Raw genomic sequence first — 21677 nt, forward strand, 5'->3', positions numbered from 1 at the left:
GATGCATTAAATTACCATGAATTCTCAGAAAAGATAAAATTATTTATGATAAACACTGTCTAAGAAGATAAAGAAAACATAATAGATATTTCTGCCAAATAAGAGTAAGAACCTTTTATTAACTTGGAAAGCATCTAGCATATCCAGCTAAAACTTACATTGAGCACACAAATTTATATCACCTCCTCCTGAAATGCCACTAAAATAATAGTAATGGGATTTTTAAAATGGGTATAACACAAGCGGACAAAAAGCTGGGAGAGGAGAGAGAAAAAAGTATCAGAATTTTATTAACTGGAAAGTACATAAGCAAGTGGTAATGACCTAGCAGACTCAAGAAAGTTGACTTCTATTATCAGTTGTGGTAAAGACAACAGATTTGCAAATAAAATTTCTCCAAAGTATCAGGTTTTAGTTACTTCTTGATATCAACTGGTTCTCTCTAGTTGTAGAGGTACCCCGTTATCTACTTATCTATTTTCATTGGAGTATACTTGCTGTACAGTGTTCTGTTAGTTTCTATTATACAACGAAGTGAATCAGCTATATGTGTACATACGTCCTCTTCCTCTTGAACCTGCCTTCAGCCCTCCCCTCTGTCCTACTCTCTAGGTCATCACAGAGCACCGAGTTGAGCTCCGTGTGCTATGCAGCAGCTTCCCGTTATCTATGAATATTTTACACATAGTAGTACAAAAAAGATCTTCACGACCCAGATAATCATGATGGTGTGATCACTCAACTAGAGCCAGACATCCTGGAATGTGAAGTCAAGTGGGCCTTAGGAAGCATCACTATGAACAAAGCTAGTGGAGGTGATGGAATCCCAGTTGAGCTATTTCAAATCCTAAAAGATGATGCTGTGAAAGTGCTGCACTCAGTACGTCAGCAAATTTGGAAAACTCAGCAGTGGCCACAGGACTGGAAAAGGTCACTTTTCATTCCAATCCCAAAGAAAGACAATGCCAAAGAATGCTCAAACAACCACACAGTTGCATTCATCTCACATGCTAGTAAAGTAATGCTCAAAATTCTCCAAGCAAGGCTTCAGCAATATGTAAACCATGAACTTCCAGATGTTCAAGCTGGTTTTAGAAAAGGCAGAGGAACCAGAGATCAAATTGTCAACATCTGCTGGATCATAGAAAAAGCAAGAGAGTTCCAGAAAAACATCTATTTCTACTTCATTGACTATACCAAAGCCTTTGACTGTGTGGATCACAATAAATTGTGGAAAATTCTGAAAGAGATGGGAATACCAGACCACCTGACCTGCCTCTTGAGAAACCTGTATGCAGGTCAGGAAGCAACAGTAAGAACTGGACATGGAACAACCGACTGGTTCCAAATCGGGAAAGGAGTAGGTCAAGGCTGTATATTGTCACCTTACTTATTTAACTTATATGCAGAGTACATCATGAGAAATGCTGGGCTGGAAGAAGCACAAGCTGGAATCAAGATTGCTGGGAGAAATATCAATAACCTCAGATATGCAGATGACACCATCCTTATGGCAGAAAGTGAAGAGGAACTAAAAAGCCTCTTGATGAAAGTGAAAGAGGAGAGTGAAAAAGCTGGCTTAAAGCTCAACATTCAGAAAACTAAGATCATGGCATCCAGTCCCATTACTTCACAGGAAATAGATGGGGAAACAGTGGAAACAGTGGCTGACTTTATTTTTCTGGGCTCCAAAATCACTACAGATGGGAATTGCAGCCATGAAATTAAAAGATGCTTACTCCTTGGAAGGAAAGTTATGACCAACCTAGACAGCATATTAAAAAACAGAGACATTACTTTATCAACAAAGGTCCATCTAGTCAAGGCTATGGTTTTTCCAGTGGTCGTGGATGGATGTGAGAGTTGGACTATAAAGAAAGCTGAGCACCAAAGAATTAATGCTTTTGAACTATGGTGTTGGAGAAGACTCTTGAGAATCCCTTGGACTGAAAGAGAATCCAACCAGTCCATCCTAAAGGAGATCAGTCCTGGTTGTTCATTGCAAAGACTGATGCTGAAGCTGAAACTCCAATACTTTGGCCACCTGATGCGAAGAGCTGACTTATTTGAAAAGACCCTGATGCTGGGAAAGATTAAGGGCAGGAGGAGAATGGGATGACAGAGGATGAGATGTTTGGATGGCTTCACCAACTCAATGGACATGGGTTTGGGTGAACTCCAGGAGTTGGTGATGGGCAGGGAGGCCTGGCGTGCTCAGTTCATGGGATCACACGACTGAGCGACTGAACTGCACTGAACACAGTAGTGCATGTATGTCAGTCCTACTCTCCCAATTTGTCTCATCCTCCCCTTCCCGCTCTGTGTCCATTCTCCATATCTGTGTCTCTATTCCAGTTGTTCAGTGTTAGCCCTGGAAAGTTAACTCCTCGGTTCTGGCCCATATTTGAGAGTAGGCTAAGGTACCAAGTCAGAGGACAAAAAGACATGCAAAGAGAACATGAGATGGAATGATATCAGTGCAAGGTAAGTCTGAGATCACAGGCCACATTTTATCCCACTTTAGCTGAAATCAGAGAAGTAGAAAGACTTTGAATTGATACAGCAGTGGTAGCCACCAAAGATCCCTACGGTTCAGGGCTAGAGAGCTCTTACCTGAGTTTGTAGCAAGTCATAATTCTTCAGAAGAGTTCTTCAGGATGGCAAACTGGATAGATTATCTTGACTTTTTAACATAACTGAAGACACAACTGATGGGACAGGTTAGGCTTGGAAATGTATTTATAGATTATATCTGTTAAAAAATAGAAAACTAAGGAAAAAATATTAATTCCAAAGAATGCTATTATTGGGCATTAAATTGGAATTTTCCAAGCTAGAATATTGGGGTGGGTTGCCATTTCCTTCTCCAGGGGATCTCTCCGACTTAGGGATAGAACCCACATCTCTTGCATCTCTTGCATTGACAGGAAGATTCCTTACCCTTAGTACCATCTGGGAACCCAAAGGATAACAGTCATAAGCATACATGCACATGCATGCCTCAATAGTGAGTATTATTTACGTGGTAATAACAGTATAAATACTGAATACTGAGCTAACTAAAATTATGATATAACTACATTGAGAGTTGTAGGTAACGGGAGTATTCATTTAGTGGGGTCAATGAAAGAATGAGGTGCCATAGTAGTAACTAAAATGTTAGAAGTTAGAAGTAGCAATATAAATACAGCTTCCCTGGTGACTCAGACAGTAAATGATCCACCTGCAATGCAGGAGACCCAGGTTCGATCCCTGGGTCAGGAAGATCCCCTGGAGAAGGAAATGGCAACCCATTTCAGTATTCTTGCCTGGAGAATCCCATGGACAGAGGTTGCAAAGAGTCAGACATGACTTAATGACTAACACATTGGACATTGGACCCTTGAACATTTCAGTGTGGGGCGGGGAGGGTGGCTGGGGAGAGGTGTTAGAGGTACTTATCCTCCCCAAGGTTAAAAATCATGTTTAACTCATAGTCAGTGCCCTCCATCCTTGATTTCTCCACATCCATTCCAGACTTAACCAACTGTGGATCCTGTAAACCCCCACTGTTTAAGAGTCAACTGTATGTCATTTAGAAATATGGGATACATTAGGAAGTAATGTGAATATTTTCATTTGTCTGCATGGCCAAGGCTTTCTGAACAGTGTAACAGAAGATAGAAAATGCTTTTTTCCCAAACTGCTCTCATACCGTTAAGGGTCGAAACCACTGCCCTTCATCTTGGAACTCTGCTCCCGCTAAGAGGCAATTAGGGCAATAAAACTTTTATCTCCCACAAAGACAAGAACCTATATTTGAGGATAGATACCTTCCTCTCTTTCCTTATGAAAGGTTCTTTGTCTTTGTTACTGTCTCTCCCTCTGTCTCTTGCTGGAGGGGAGGAGGAATATGTGTGATATCTCCTATATATTCTCCTAATTTCATAATTTCTGGAATCAGATATACAGATACCTCCTGCTCCCAACACACACACACACACACACACATGCAGCAAAGTGATATCTTCCATCATCTTGTTGCCCTGTGGATGAAAATAGAATGTGGAGAACTGAGGCAAGGTATTCTGTAGGGAAATAATAGGTCTGCATCTGGTACTAAAACCTAATGTTTACTGTTAGGATAAAATGAATTTGTATAAGTGAAAAAACTTACAAGAATCATCTAAAATAATTGAATCTGGTTATTTCAAGATTGGTTAATAGAATTGATATCAGTGATATCAAGGCCCTTTTTCTTATTACAAGTCTTTATATCTCTTTGACTCAAAACTGGGTGTGTAATTTTAATAGTGAACTTTGAGTTAAAATTTTAAATGATCACCTATAAACCTCATTGTCACAAAAAAGGGGTAACTATTTGACATTGACCTTAAAATCAGCACTTGTACAATGTTTACATAGCAGTTTGGTTCTACTTTTACTGAATTGTTTTCTATATCTTACCAAGAATGAATTAACCTGCATTACACACTTGTGGTTCAACACATGAATTCAAGACCTTTATGGTTAAAGGAGCTGAGCTCATACTGTAATTATTTAAGTATGGACACAAATAGCCTTTGAAGAGTGCCTTGGGATTTTTTCATTTTCACTGGGTCAAACCTTTCCTCTCCAGGACCTTTTGCTGCAAATGTAATTGCAGTTTATCAAGGCAGGTAGTCATACACAAAGAATTTCTGAGATGACACTTTGAGAAGGTCTGCACAGTATTTTTCTAGCTGCTATCAGCTATATAACTTGGTGACACAAAGATTTTATCTTTCTTCCACATTTTTTCTTCTTAACCTTCAATAGTACTTCTTTGTATATTACAGTTATCTCAACAGTTTTTGTTGAAAAATAGATGAAAATTGTCTAAGGAACTGTTAATACATTTTGATATTAACATGAAATCTGCTGTTTCAAAGATGGAGATTGCTAAGTAATGAGTAGTGTGAATTTCCAAAATTTGCTGCCAATCTGAAGTTATTACATATACAGAACTTATTGCTCTTTGCATAAGTGCTATTTCTTTCTATAACTAAGATATTTGATAGATATTTGACTTTATTTGGGGGAGTCTTGAAGACTAAATTTTGGGGAAGTTTCCTTCAGTGATATCCTATTTTCTCTGCAAAATTTAATATTGCCTTTTAAATTTATATTTCCATGTAGTAGTTGTGATTAAAAGTCTTCTGAGAAAAATTTATTTTAAAATATTGTATCATCATTACTGTGATTTATCTGTCAGGTAGAGAGTAGAGGTAATAGCTGGGGGGGGGGTTAGTAGAATAAAGCAATTGTTAAAAAATTTCTTTTTCTTTTGGGGTAATTTTAGATTTATAGGAAAAATTTAAATAGAGAGCAGAGACTTGTGTTGGCTGAAATAAAAATGTACAACATGAGAGCTATGAGTCTTAGTTTTATGCTGAGGACTACCCCGTGAGTGGCAGCCTCTCAGATAGCTCTGAGGAACTGCTCCAAAAAGGTAAAGGGAAACAGTTGATATATATATGATTTTGATGAAGGAGTGCATGCGATCAAGCATACATCTCAGTAAAAGAATACTGGTAATCAACAGCAACTCAGTTAATGATGTTAGTGCTTTTCTTATATGGGAAGATACAAGAATCCAGGTTCATAAAAAATTTTCTCCTGAAATATTTCTAATTATCTAAGGATTTGTTTTACCAAAGCACAGAGTGCCTCAACCTGATCTTTCCCTGAATTCTTTTCAGGGTGTATTTTAGGTCAGTGACTGCTGTGGCTAATGACTTCATTCTTATGGAACCACATTCTTTGTTTTACAGTTGCTACAAACCCTGCATCCTGTTTCAGTTTCCCCTACTGTTGGTAGCTTCCATTGCCAGGTACCTTTTTCAAAACTAAGAAAATGGTACTGATACTTTGTGCTGTGCTTAGTCGCTCAGTCATGTCTGACTCTTTGCAACCCCATGGACTGTAGCCAGCCAGGCTCCTCTGTCCATGGGGATTCTTCAGGAAAGAATACTAGAGGGGGTTGCCGTGCGCTACTCCAGGGGATCTTCTGAACCCAAGGATCGAACCTAGGTCTCCCACATTGCAGGTGGATTCTTTACTATCTGAGCCACCAGGGAAGCCCAAGAATAGTGGAGTGGGTAGCCTATCCCTTCTCCAGGGGATCTTCCTGACCCAGGAATCTAACTGGGGTCTCCTTCATTGCAGGTGGATTCTTTACCAGCTGAGCTACCAGGGAAGCCCACTAATATTTTACAATTAACTAAATCATTTTATTTGGATTTTACCATTTTTTCCATTATATGTTTTTTTCTCTTCCAGAAAGCAATCCAGTCTAACATATGCCATTTAGTAATCTTGTCTTCTTAGTTTCCTCTGGTCTTTAATGATTTCTCAGTCTTTGCTGTATTTGGTGACCTTGACAGTTTTCAAGAGTGCCAGTCAAGCATTTTGTAGAGTTTCTGTCAGTTTGGTTTTGTCTGATATATCATTTCTCATGATTAGACTGGAGTTATGTACTGTCAGAAAGAATGCTATAGCGATGCTACGCATTTTTCATCCCTTTGTATTAGGGGTATATTATATCCACATGACATCATTGGTCATGTTTCTTAGGTAGATAGACTTTGCTAGGTTTTTGTGCTATAAAGTTACTAGTCTTCCCTTTCCAGTTTCTATTATTTAGAAATCAGTCACTAACTCCAGCCTATACTCATTGGAAGTACAGGTATGAGAATTAAACTCCACCTCCATTTATAAAAACTTTGACTCTTTTCTTTTTATTTATTAAATAAATTTATTTATTGAATAAATACAGACTCATGTATGTTTATTTAGGTTATAATCCAATACTACATTTCCCCCTAACTCTGTCCATTAAGAGCTCTTTCAAGATTTGCTCAGTGTCTTCTTAACATAGCCAAATGGAGTTACTTTTTAAGCACTTTCTTACTTTGTGATACTTCAAGACACTCTAGGCCCTTGTTATATTTTCACTGTTCAACTCTACCCTCAAGCAAGAAGCCCTGGTTTCTTGAAATGGAGAATGGTACTAGAAACCAAAATCTGAGCATTGGATATAAAATGATTGTTTTAAAAGGATATGGACAATAAGTACATTTGGTTAAGAGAGAAAAAAAAGTTGCAGTAGAGGAGACTAAAATAATAAAAGAAAATGGTACAACTGAAGATATAAACAATAGGTAATAGGAATTAATAGATAGCAAAAATAGTCGGGGAGACATTAAGTAAAAGGCATCACTCATGTTTCTGATATTTAAAAGAAGAATGAGTGAGTCAGACGTAGCTTGAAATGGAATTGATGGCAAGAAAGAAAACACATATGAAGTTTCCTTATATTTATTTTATTAATTCATTTCATTTCATTTTGGAAATTAGGTTCTATCCAAAACCACTGATGTTGAATATGGGATTGAAGGCTTGACTTGATTAGAAAGGATTTTGAACAGTTGATGAAATGATTATGCCAAATAGCAGGAGTTGTGTCCATTTTAAGTTAGAAAAGCTAGCAGTCAAATTAGTTTTTTGTTTCTCCAAGAATGCTCTGTAGGATGCAAGATAAAGAAGGAAAAAGGTGAGTTTAATGGTGTGATTTTGGTAATGATAGATGATAAGCATTTGTAAACATAATGAAGTATTTACCAAAACAGAATTTTTAAACCCTGTCACTTGTACATTTTCGGGAAATTTGCATGCTAGTTTACATTTTGGTAGCTTGAAATCCATCCTGGTGGGAGTGTTTATATCACAGTCATTGGAAAAAAACAAATCAGGCCTTTGTTTCCCCAGAGATGGTTGTTGAACACATACCACTGCTTTTGCTCACCCTACTTTTGAAAAGGTTATCTGTATCTTTTGCTCAATTTTGCCAACCTGAAGAAACCATCAAGGCAGAGTAATGGTATTCCCATGAAACAAATAGGGAATTTGCAACTTAGTATCACTCTGGTGGGGTGGGGGGGTGGGAGTGGTAGATGGACTTGTTTGTAAATCAGTTGTTACTTAGAGGGTCAGATGAAATAAGTCTTTGGGGAAGAAGGGAAAACTCAAGGATCTGGGGAGATTCTAACTTCTCTAGTCCCAAGTTCAGTGGTCACAGTCCTGAACTGATGGCAGATATTTGAGGTGAAGATAATAATTGAGGCTCAACATCCATGAAAAATCAGAAGTTTTACTTTGGGTTGAAATCAGATCTGTAATTGACAAAGAATTTAAGTGTGTTAATAATTAACTAAAAACAGGAGCTTTTGTGGTAATTCTGTGTCTTGTGGTATTCTATGTCTTGATTGTATTGGTGGCAACATGATTTTATTGTTATTGTTCAGTCACTAAGTTGTGTCTGACTCTTTATGACCCCATGGACTGTAGCATACCAGACCTCCCTGTCCTTCACTATCTTTTGGAGTTTGCTCAAACACATGTCCATTGAGTCCGTGATGCTATTTGACCACCTCATCCTCTGTCGCCTCCTTCTCCTCCTGCCCTCCACCTTTCCCAGCACCAGGGTATTTTCCAATGAGTCAGTTTTTCACATGGTCCAACTCTCACATCTGTATAGGACCACTGGAAAAACCATAGCCTTGACTATACAGATCTTTGTCAGCAAAATGATGTCTCTACTTTTTAATATGCTGTCTAGGTTTGTCATAGCTTTCCTTCCAAGGAGCAAGCCTCTTTTAATTTAATGGCTACAGTCACAATCCTCAGTGACTTTGGAGCCCAAGAAAATAAAATCTGTCACTGTTTCTAATTTTTTCCCATCTATTTGCCGTGAAGTGATGGGACAGGACGCCATGATCTTAGTTTTTCGAATGTTGAGTTTTAAGCCAGCTTTTTCACTCTCCTCTTTCACCCTCACCAAGAGGCGCTTTAGTTCCTCTAGACTTTCTGCTATGAGAGTGGTTTTCATCTGCATATCTGAGGCTGTTGATATTTCTCCTGGTAATCTTGATTTCAAATTGTGATTCATTCAGACTGGCATTGTGCATGATATACTCTGCATATAAGTTGAAATAAGCAATATGATGATATACAGCCTTGTTCTATACCTTTGCCAATTTGAAACCAGTCAATTGTTCCATGTCCAAGTCTAACTGTTGCTTCTTAACCTGCATACAGGTTTCTCAGGAGGAAGGTAAGGTGGTCTGGTATTCCCAACTCCTTAAGAATTTTCCAGTTTGTTGTGATCCACAAAGTTATTCTGTTATCTTGATTGTGTTTGTGGCAACATGACTACAGCTGTCCAAATTCATATAACTGTCCAGCTAACAAGGGTGAATTTTACTATATGTGAATTTTATCTTGAACCTATTTGGAAATAATAAAACGTGGGTAAAGGTATACTACTAGGTGATAGCAGATTGAAAGAAAGCAAAGCTCATAATCATACCTCTCAAGGCAGAAATCAGATTCAAAATCAAAGAGATAAATAGGCGTACTTAAAATCCTAAAGGCTATATATCACAAACTTCTTAAGAGAGGAATACTTATGTGTAAACTAACATAGCAATAGTTCTCATAAAGCATGAAATAAAAAAATTCAAAGGAAAATACACAGGGATACAACTTATAAACAAAAGAATAATGACACCCCTCCCCCTGAAAATAAGACTCAAATAGAATATTCTACCAGAAAACAACAACAAAATGTTAAGAAATGTCTGGGTGAAAATTGAAGAGTAAAATTTTAAAATTCTTTCAAACTAATGATACAGTATGATATATAAAAAGTCTGTGGGGTAGCAGTAGAACAACCACCAGAAAAATATAAAGACCTATATAAGTAAAACAAACTCCCTCAAAAGAATTAAATGCTCCGTGCAATAAGCTAAAAAAAAAAAAAAAGTAAACTTAAAGAAAGTAGAAAGAATTAATAAAGATAAAAGTTAATGAGTTGGAAAACATAAAAGCAATAGGATTAATGAATAAATATAAAAGCTGGTTTCGTTCAGAAAAGATATACAAAACAGATAAATCACTAGCGAATTTATCCAAAGAAAAACTGAAACCAAAGGAAGGTAATTCATATTGTGGTAAAATCTTCAGGAAAAAATAACTATTTCTACCAACACACAAAGAATTGCAAGGAGAAAAAAAAAAACAAGGGGTATTTAGATGGTTAAAAAGGACCTTTTAACCATTTAAACCAAAGATCTTCCTTCATTTGATATCTACCTGAAGCAAGCAGCCAACCAACCAACCAACCAAACAACAAACAAAACTGGAAAAAAATGAGAAAAGTGGGACATCTGCGCAAACACTAAATAAATAAGAAAGTATTTTTAGGTATGATGATAGCATTTAAAATTATATTTCAAGATGAGTCATTGTTTTCTGAGTTCAACACTGAAATATTTATAAGAGATGAAGTGATAATCCCACATTGTGGAGTGAAGAGGGAAAGGCAAGTGAAATTTTAGATGAAACAGGAATTCCTGAGTTGATAAAATTATTGACAGTAGATGAGGGCTACATGTAGGTTCATTACATTAGCCTCTCTACTTTTGTATAATATATGCTTATTGATTTCCATAAGTTGACAATTGTATGGAATTTAAGACTTCACAAGTTTAAGCATTCTACAAAGATGAGGCAGAATTAAGATGTCCATACATTTGGGAGGCAGAAAATACAGATTTGTTTATAACTAGTCTCACACCCTAAAAGGTGAGCTGACCATACTCAATAACATAGATAAATCTCATAAGCCTAATATTGAGCAAAACAAATTGTACTGTGACTCCAAATAAATTGTACTGTGACTCCAAATAAATTGTACTGTGACTCCATTTATATTTCAAAACAGGCAAAGTGAAGCTGTGGTTTAAAATTTTGTTCTGTTCTGTTTAGTCACTAAACACTTTTGTGACCCCATAGACTGTGGCCCGCCAGGCTCCTCAGTCCATGGAATTTCTCAGACAAGAATCCTGGAGTGGGTTGCTATTTCCTTTTCCAGCGGATCTTCCCCACCAGGGATTGGGCCCGCATTTCCTGCATTGGCAGGTGGATTCTTTACCACTGAGCCACCAGGGAAAGAGAGTGATTGTTCCTTTGGGAGCAGTGACCAGAACGTTAGTTCACAAGGGGCTGCTGAGGCACTGGTGATTCTGCCTGTCTTGCTATTGTACAGGCAGGTTAAATGTGTGGCAATGCATTGAGTTATATTCTAATGATTTGTATATGTCTCTGTATGCATTTTATACATCCATAAAAAGGGAAGAACAGGGCAGAGGTGGGAACAGGTGTTCTAAGTTTTCTCATAGCCTCCATTGGCATTGATATTATCTGATCATAATTCTGGGCTTCCCTGGTAGCTCAGCTGGTAAAGAATCTGCCTACAACACAGAAGATCCTGGTTTGATTCCTGGGTCGGCAAGATCCCTTGGAGAAGGGATAGGCTACCCACTCCAATATTCTTGGGCTTTCCTGGTGGCTCAGACAGTAAAATCTGTCCACAATGCGGGAGACCTGGGTTCGATCCCTGGGTTGGGAAGATCCTGGGGAGGAGGGCATGGCAACCCACTCCAGAATTCTTGCCTGGAGAACCTCCATGGACAGAGGAGCCTGGTGGGCTACAATCCGAGGGGTTGCAAAGAGTCAGACTCGCCTGAACAACTCAGCACAGCGCAGTCATGTCTTCATCACTTCACGTGAAACAGGCTGAACAGTCCCACTCTGCTCTGTAAGAACACTATTTAAAAGCAACCAAGCACTGTTTTTGACAAATGCTTCTAATTGTAATTTTGTGAACTTGTTGAAATAGCTTAAATTTTATTTTTCTGAGAAATGTATCCTGTCAAAATGGTACATAAACTTGAGAGAATGAAAAACACAGTGACTTGGTTATTTCCATCTTCCAACTTACAAAAAAGCAGTGAATGAATTTCTGGGTATTAAGAGGACTTAAAACCTAGAAAGGAAATTGACTAAGAATTGTGTTGAACTGGAGATATGATATAGAGGGGGAAAAAATTGTGTGGCACAAAATTCCGATCCTCAACAGAATATCAGTAATCAAGATATCTGTAATCAGATGATAAAGGAGAAGCTTAAAATGTTCTATTTAGACAGCAAAATCTTGATATCAAATAACTAAGGTCAATAGAGTTTTATAAGAGACTAATATAAAACAGGGCTTCCCTTTTGTCTCAGCTGGTAAAGAATTCGCCTGCAACATGGGAGATGTGGGTTAGATCCCTGGGTTGGGAAGATCCCTTGGAGAAGGGAAAGGCTACCAACTCCAGTGTTCTGGCCTAGAAATTCCCAAACAGAAAGTCTTTAAAAAAGCAATAGTCCCTCTTGAAAAAACAAAAATAAAATATTCAGACCAAATTAGACTTGTACCTCCTCCAAACTTTAAGTTTTATAAAGAAAGCCCGATTTGCAACCAGGCAGATTTGCAACCATGCAGCACTATGAAAACCTATTGATTTATTATAATTAGAAACTTTCTCTCCATCAAATGATGATAGTGATTGCAAACCTGAAAAGTAAAAGATACAAGGAGTATTATCAGTATTAACAGAAAAGGTCATTAACCCAGGTTCAGTCATTCAAGAAATCTGAGAGTGAATCATACTTCCCTGAGTTTCCAGCATATTTTCAGATTCAGCACTGCTCAACTAAAATGTAATTTTCACTTTTTGGTATCTAATTAATTTCTGTTATTTTATGGAAAGGTTTTGCAATTTATTAAAAATCAAAGCCAATTAGTTTATTAAAGCTTTCAAAAATAGATCTAAAAGACATAGATTTCATTTTTTTTTTTGCCCTTTAACCTAGAAACATGTTTGATCACCCTATGAGATGGTGATACTTTTCCTATAACTGAACACTTTCCTGTTTGTTTATATATATATATATTTTTATTACTTTTTTTTTCCAGTGGGTTTTGTCATACATTGATATGAATCAGCCATGGATTTACATGTATTCCCAATCCCGATCCCCCCCCCACCTCCCTCTCCACCCGATTCCTCCTGTTTGTTTATATATTTTTATAAACTCAATTTGATTCCTTTCTTTCTCCAGTAGTATGTCTGTCATTGCTATTACTTCAGTGAGGGGAAGCAATTTGATTGAACACTTATTTTTCATCTTTTCCCTGATTTGGCAGCTTGCAATACCACAGGGAGCTCTCTCTTAATATTTTTCCTATGTCTGTCATCTTCCGTATTTATGACTGAAGCTGAAAATTACAAGCGATTTTATGTTCTTCCATACTGCTGACTATCCACCTTTGTTCAAAACAATGACATCCCTGTTGTCCCACATTTCACTTCAAAGACTTTCCAGAACCAGGGAAGTATGGGAGGAGTGACTTCAGAAGGATAAGGAACAATATTTGTTGAGTGTTTGTGAGTCGGAGGCTGTGATGAGCATCTTAAATCCAGTATCTCACTCCATCCTCACGGCCTCATTATTTCACAGAAGGCATCACTTTGTGTCAGAGAGATTAAGTAAGCCATCCAAGAGCAAACTCAAGTTTATCTCACTCCATAGCTCAGAGGTATAAGGGTTTTGATGAGAAAATGCAAGCAAATTCTAGGCACTCTTCTAAATTATTTCTAAGCTTGGTCAACCCAGGCTTTCCTATCCTAGGATCATTGTACTCTCTTGCTTTGGGAGAGGGTTGAGGGTGGCAGGCACTGTTTTGTTTAGATTGATCAGATCTACTTGAGGAGTTATAAAATAATGAAGTTACTAATGACTAAGTAGTGAGGGAAGAGAGTCTTTGTGACTGCCCCTTCTTCAGAAATATGGTCTAGCCACACCGAGTTCCCCCTTCCTGACCATCTTTAGCAACTATTATCTGATCTAAAAATCTTAGCACTAGTCTAGTTTGGATGTATATTTTTGTCTTGTCCCACTGGGGGAAAAAGTCAGTTCTTTAAAGGCAGTCTTAGTATCCCCAAATTCCCAAGAACGAAGGATAACGGAATACAATTAAGCTTTTTGATCTAAATTGGCCCAGGTCTCAACATCTGTCTTTTCTGATTTTTACTGGTTCCAAATTCTGTGTTGTAGACTGCAGCAACATTTTATAGTACTGTTCCTTTCTGTGTTGATATTATTTTGGAAGCAGTTGTAATGTTTGCAGGGATAAGGCACCATTCTCCTGCAACTTTTAGAAAAGGCATACACAATTCCAAATGAAGCATTTTAAAATTAAAACCTTTGACTTGCCAGGGAAATTTCTTCATGTTGACTGTTGTGTGTGTGTGTGTGTAATATGTGTATTTATGGATTCTGTGTATGTATACATGAAATACATATATATGAAGTGAAAGTGAGGTGAAAGTGTTAGTTACTCAGTGGTATCTGACTTTTTGCAACCCCATGGACTGTAGTTTGCCAGGCTCTGTCCATGGGATTCTCCAAGCAAGAATACTGGAGTGGATTGCCATTCCCTTATCCAGGGAATCTTGCCAACCCAGGGACTGGACCCAGATCTCCCACATTCCAGGCAGATTCTTTAATGTCTGAGCCACCAGGGAAGCTCCTATACACACAGGCACACACATAGAAATAGGAATAGGAAGTGTCTGGGTCAGGAAAAAGGAGTTCTGTATTGATGCTTACAACCAGATTCACCTTAACATTGCAGCATTGGTTCGCCAGAGCTAGTCTACCCACATCTAAATGAGCTCCTATGAAAACCTTCAAGGCTAGTGTTGAGTTTCACTCTGTAGAGAGGAAATGGGGAACAAAGGATTTATTCACCAGAAAGACAGCTGCCCCTCTCCCCTTCTGAAGAGAGAGAGAGAAAAAAAAAAATGTTTTTTTGATCTTTTGAAATGGGATGGAAATGATGCTAGATTCTCACTCACTCTAACCTTTGTAACGTAAATACTTCTTTTCAAGAACAAGTTATCCTGGGGTCTATAGCATTTATGACCTGAAGATATAACCAAGGTCTGGGTTTCATCCTTTTTGAATTGTAAAGTCCTAGGGAGAAGCACTTTTTGGTAGTACCTTGATAACTTAAACTAGGGCCCTAATTCAGACTGTAACTGTTTGCTCTCTAGGAGAGATACGAGAGAATTTTTATCATACTTTTGGATCAGAGCAATTAACTGTACAGATAAGTACAGATCTAATCCTTATGAGATGTGGAAATTAAAAATGTTACTAGGGAAAGTGAAAACAAGCATTTTTATTTTTCCATGTCTCAGGAGGGCAGGACTTTTTACAGCAGCACTGAGAAATCAAGGGAATTTTAATTCACTACGTGCTTTCACTATCCCCCTACTATTATTATCACTCAAGTTTCTCCTTCATATGTAGCATGTTTTGCCAATGGAACTATTTTCTGGACCTGGTATATATCTCAGAAATTTTTTCCTTCTGAAGCTTTGCTTGTGATATTCCCTTGATGGAGAATGTCCTCCTATGCACAACTAATTTTTTTTCCCCCCACATGGAATATGGCAAATTTCCTAACTGGATAGTTTCTCTTTCTTCTTATAATCTAGTCCTCTTTCATGGCATTTAATCATGTTCTATTTTGTATTATAGCTATTTAGATATCAGCGATTTTTTTCTAGTAGACTGTGCACTTGTTGAAGTAAAGCTTATGATTCTGATTTAAGGTAATTCTGAATGTTAACTTTTTTTTTCCAAGCTGAAGGTATCTCATTTATTTATTCATTTTTCTCTGATGACCTCTTATGTTTGTCTTCAATAATAATATTTTTATTGAAAGATAAACTGTTTACTTTTGAAAGATAATTTAGGTAACTAATTCCTACTCTATCACAGGCAGTCTAAGAACTAAACTTCATAGAAATAAGCATTTTGAAACCACATTAGAGACTTATTTATTATATGATACTTAATATAATTATCTATTGTATTAATGTGCTTGTGTTTGTGCTAAATAACTTCAGTTGTGTCTGACTCTTTGTGACCTTATGGACTTGCTAGCCTCCTCTGTCCATGGGATTCTCTAGGTAAGAATACTAGAGTAGATTGCCAGTCCCTCCTCCAAGGGAATCTTCCTGACTCAGGGATCTAACCCGCATCCTTATGTCTCTGGCATTGGCAGGCAGGTTCTTTACCTCTAGTACTGCCTGGGAAGCTCTATTATATTATACTTAATTATGATTTTATTATATTATTTATTTATAGTAGGGGGATCAAACATAATTATGGTTTCAGACTGTGAGTTTTAAATGGTTAAAGCTAGGCTCAAACAATTCTTTATTAATCAAAATAGGAACCACTACAATCAACATATTTTTGCCAATGAGAAATAAGTTTATTCATGTAGTATAAAAATCCATGTTTTGGGATTTGACGAGTTCTTGGAAAGCGTTTTCTGTGTCCTCCTGGTTGTGGAAGCATTTTCCCTGCAAAAAGTTTTTGAGATGCTTGAATAAAATGGTAGTCAGTTGGAGAGATGTCACGTGAATACAGTGGATGAGGCAAAACTTTGTAACCCAATTCGTTCAACTTTTGAAGCTTTGGTTATGCAACGTGGGATTGGGCTTTGTCATAGAAGAGTTGGGCCCTTTCTATTGACCAATGCCAGCTGCAGGCATTGCAGTTTTTGGTGCATCTCATTGATTTGCTGAGCATACCTCTCAGATGTAATGATTTCGCTGGGACTCAGAAAGCTGTAGTAGATCAGATGGGCAGCAGACCACCAAATAGTGACCATGCCTTTTTTTTGGTGTCAGATTGTCTTTGGGAAGTGCTTTGGAGCTTCTTGGTCCAACTGCTGAGCTGGCCATCACCAGTTGTGTATCTTTTTGTTCACTTTTTGTCACACATGACAATTCAATGAAGAAATAGTTCATTGTTGTCGCATGTAGTAAGAAAAGACAGCACTTCAAAATGATTTTTTGATTTTTGGTTAGCTCATGAGGCACCCACTTATCAAGCTGCTTCACCTTTCCAATTTGCTTCCAATGCAAAACAACTGTAAAATGGTCAACACTGAGTTCTTCAGCAACTTCTCATGTAGTTATAAGAGGATCAGCTTCAATGATACTCTTAGTTGTCATCAACTTCCAATGGCTGGTCACTATGCTCCTCATTTTCAGGGCTCTCGTCTCGTTTGCAAAACTTCTTGAACTACCACTATGCTGTATGTTTGTTAACAGTTCCTGGGCCAAGTGCATTGTTGATGCTGTGAGTTGTGTCTGCTGCTTTATGACCCATTTTGAACTCAAATAAGAAAATTTGTTTTTTGTCTGATGTCATTTCCACAGCCTAAAATAAATATAAAATAAACAGCAAGTAGTAAGTCATTAGTAAAAACCATAAAGAGAGAAATGCATATTAAAATAATGTATAACATAACCACATTTATTTAAAATGTATTCTGTATCAAATGGCTAATTTCAACAATGCAAAAACCACAATTACTTTTCAGTTCAATTCAGACTCAGTCATGTCAGACTCTTTGTGACCTCATGGACTGCTGCAAGCCAGGCTTTATTGCCCATCACTAACTCCCAGAGCTTTCTCAAACTCATGTCCATCGAGTCAATGATGCCATCCAACCACCTCACCCTCTGTCGTCCCTTTCTCCTCCTATCTTCAGTCTTTCCCAGCATCAGGGTCTTTTCTAATTACTTTTTCATCAACCTAATAATATTTATTATATTATGCCTAATATATTTATATTGATTGATATTAGTTGGTACTTATTAATATGTGTGCGTGCTAGGTCACTTCAGTCGTGTCTGACTCTTTGTGACCTGACCTCATAGATTCTAGGCCACCAGGCTCCTCTGTGCATGGAATTCTCCAGGCAAAAATATTGGAATGGGTTGTCATGCCCTCCTCCAAGGGATATGTCCGACATAGCGGTCAAAGCCTCTTTTTTTTGTCTCCTGCATTAGCATGCAGGTTATTTACCACTAGCACCACCTGGAAAGCCCTGTATTAACATGGTAATATAACTCCTATATTTGAATTATGATTTAATAAATATTAAATAAAGTACATTTTAATTTATTGCTAATATTACACCTTCTGAATTACTCTCAATCATTTTTGAAGGAATCATTTTACAGGATCAAACTAAGATAAAAACAAGAATAAGGATTTGGAAAAAAGAAAACTTTGAATTATTTTGATTCTTAGCTGTTTATTTTAAATATTGCTAAGAATAGTTGACTAATACTAGCAGCAAATATTTAAACATAGACTACAGGCTAAATTTGAACTTTCCACTTCCACTTCACTACTAGATACTTGATTTGGCCTAAATTTTGAGGGAGAGTTAGAAGTGTACACGATCTTGCTGATATCTGCATTTTGTTCTCTGCTTTAATTCTGATCTACCTTTATTGCAATTATAACCCTTAAGTGCTAGATAGTAGACCATTCAAAAACTGTGAAACTGGATTTTCTAAGTATGTAGTGAAGATCAGCATTCTTTGGCAAAACTGTCAGAGGGATGAAAATGGGATTATGTGAGTGAAGATCATCTAGGGGGTTGTAGCATGATTATTTTTATATTGTCCACCTACATGTGTGGTATTAGACAAACTACTTTCCTATTAGGACTTCCAAAGAGAAAATTTCAAGATTCAACCCTAAACAGAAATTTTTGGATAAAGTTTTTGTCTCCCTCTCAGTTGAAGGAAAAAAATTATGCTAGTGAAATCAATTAAAGTTTAAAAATTTGAGCTGGAGTTAATTGCATCAGAAAAACATGAGTCCTTTTCTTTTGAAAAATATGTGTTTGAAAATTATAGAATAATGTTTTTTTAAAATTGATTTGCATTGTCAAAACCATCAAATATTTGAAAACCATAAATCACTGTATTGTCTCCATGAATTCCAAAATAAGCATATCTATAATACTTATTTTTAATAAAAATAATAAAAATTATTCCTGCTCCATATTTTTGATTGCTGTGAAATTTTAAAAAATGTTACATATAATTTCTGATCAATTTGAAAATTCTTTCTGTGCTTGTGAGAGACAAATTTCATTTATATAAATAAAGCTTTTAACTTCATTTTCTTTAATTCTTTTTCTTTGTTGGTTTGTGCATAAGCAGTTGTGACGATAGAGCAACAATAAGAACTAAATATGTACCTGTTCCAAGAGAAATCTTTTGTGATTTACCAATTTGAGTGGGTTGAATTGTATTGTTCTCTTGTATTACATTTAAGAGGAGTGAGTGTTTAGACGTGTTCTGCTGTGTGTAGCAATCATAATACTTGAACAACAATCTTAGATAAAACTTATTTACATTGAGACTCTCAAATGCTTGCATGTATATATCTTATCTTACTTTTAGAATTCCCTTAGAGACAATGTGACTCTTTTTTTGTATGAAGAATATTTGCTGTAGGTTATGATTAAACTTTCTTTTTCTCTGCTTTAAAAATGTAAACAGCAACATTTTTTGTTGTTGTTATTGTTCCTATTATACTCTGCCCTTGAAATGGAAAGCCTTGATGAATTTACAATGAAGTGCTTTTCCCCTTGGAATGTATTTTATATGAAATCTGAGGCAACTGAACCAAACCATTTCTGAGGAGAGTATCACAGCTGGATGGTGGTAATAAAGTTAGGCATAGGTCCCCTGTCCCATGACTTTTGTCTTGAAATAGTTTTAGAATCTGTCTCATCTCTATTTCAACTCCATCTATTTCTAGATTGTTCCTTATTCCTTTCAGCTGGACTCCAAATCATTCTTGATTTATCTCTGAGTTCATGAACCCTTTCGTTTACCTCATATTTTCTAATTTACCATCTAAAATATTTCCCCATCTATCCTTTATTTATTGTTTCATCATAAACTAATTTTTCAAAGATAAAAGTATTACTCAATACTTTATTCATGACACAAATTCTGTAAGAGAACTGAGATTATAATTCAGTGGCTACTTTCATGGGGCTTAGTAACTCATTTTTCTATGTGCATGCTACTTAGTTTTCCTGACACACAAGGTCAGTCCAAACGCTTTCATTTTTTCCAAGTTATCTGCGTTATAGCCCCCATAAGTTAACCAAGTCATTCAGTTGTAATACATGTGTTTATTAAACAACTGTGGCACTCAAAGAATTGTGCTCTCTGATATTCTTTCCTAATATTACTTAATATGTTTCCTTTTGTAAAGCCAGATAAAAAAAATACAGGCTACCCTGTTAGTCTGAATTTCAGATAAGCAATACCTTTTTAGTATAAAAGTATTAATGCAATATTTGGGACATACTTATCCTAAAAGTATTCATTGTTTATATCATAAAATTTGACTGAGCAATCTATGTTTTTATTTGCTATATATGGGAAGGATCACCTTAGAAATTTCCTTCCCTTTGTGGAGACTGAGTTCTTCACTCTGGATTTCTTGGTGATGATACAATATTCTTAGTGCTTTACACATCTTAACTCAGGTAATCCTCAGAACTACCCAATGATGTAAGAACCAGATTATCCCCAGTTTAGTTATGAAGGTGTTGAGAAGCAATAGTCAATAAACTTGCCCAAAGTCACCCAACCCAGCTAATAAATATCATTTCTGACTCTGAGCCAGCAACTCTGGAGCAAGAGCTTGAAATATATATATGTGTATGTGTGTATATAGGTATGTGTATAGATAGATAGATAGATAGATATGTATATGTATTCTTTTTCATTGTTTTATCACAGGATATTGAATATGGTTCCCTGTACTATACCTATGAGGACCTTGTTTATCCATTCTATACTATATCTTATATATACTATGGAGTCTTAATCACTACATATTACAGCTTCTGTGGAACAACAGTCTTTAATTGGTGTATAAAGTTGCTGCAGGAAATATACTTGATAATGACACCTGCTATGACACTTTTATAATCATTCCTTCTCAGAAGTGTTAAGTATACTTTTTAAGTGTCAGTCTATTTTTCTGGGCATTTCTAGACTCTGAGTGCATAGACACCACAAATATCAGTAGGCACCCTCTTATCTGTTACCTGGTGACTCTGAAAAGAAAGTGATGCTGTAAGGAGCCTATCAAACAGGAGATGGGCTTGTTTCAATGATCACTTCTCCAGATGCCGAAGTATTAGGACATGGACTCTTTCTGAGTCCTGTAGTTACACATTCTGAAATCCACTGAGAAAAATTCCGTTCCTCCTTCCTCTGTAAAATTGGGCTAAATCTCCTGCAGATCCATCCATAGAGTGTCTGTATTTTGGTGTGTGCCAAATTCTTCAGTGATGGTCAGAGACTGTTCCCTATCTACATCATTTTAGCTAAGAATCTTTCCCTTTCTTTTGCACTGTGGTCTTGGACTGGGCAATAATAAAGCTTGTAGTACATAATCTGTCTCTGTGAATCTGTGTATTCATGCAAAGGCAATATGGGCGGAATTGTGTCATCCCCAAATTTGTATGTTGAAGTCTTAACCCCTCTTACTTCAGAATGTGATCATATTTGAAGGTCTTTAAAGAGATGATTAAATTAAGACAAGGTCTCTAGGGTCGGCCATAATCCAATGTGACTGGAATCCTTATGTGAAGAGGAAATTTGGAGGTACAGATACTGGACACATGCACGCACAGAAACAACCAATTAAACACATAAGGAGGCAATTATCTGCAAGCCAAGGAGAGAGGCCTCAGAAGGAATTAAATCTGCTTACAATTTTATCTTTGAGTGCTACCCTCCAGAACTGTGATAAAATACATTTCTGTGTTTGATATCACTGTAGTACTT

Source organism: Cervus elaphus, chromosome 18, assembly GCF_910594005.1.
Source record: "Cervus elaphus chromosome 18, mCerEla1.1, whole genome shotgun sequence".
NCBI lineage: Eukaryota > Metazoa > Chordata > Mammalia > Artiodactyla > Cervidae > Cervus > Cervus elaphus.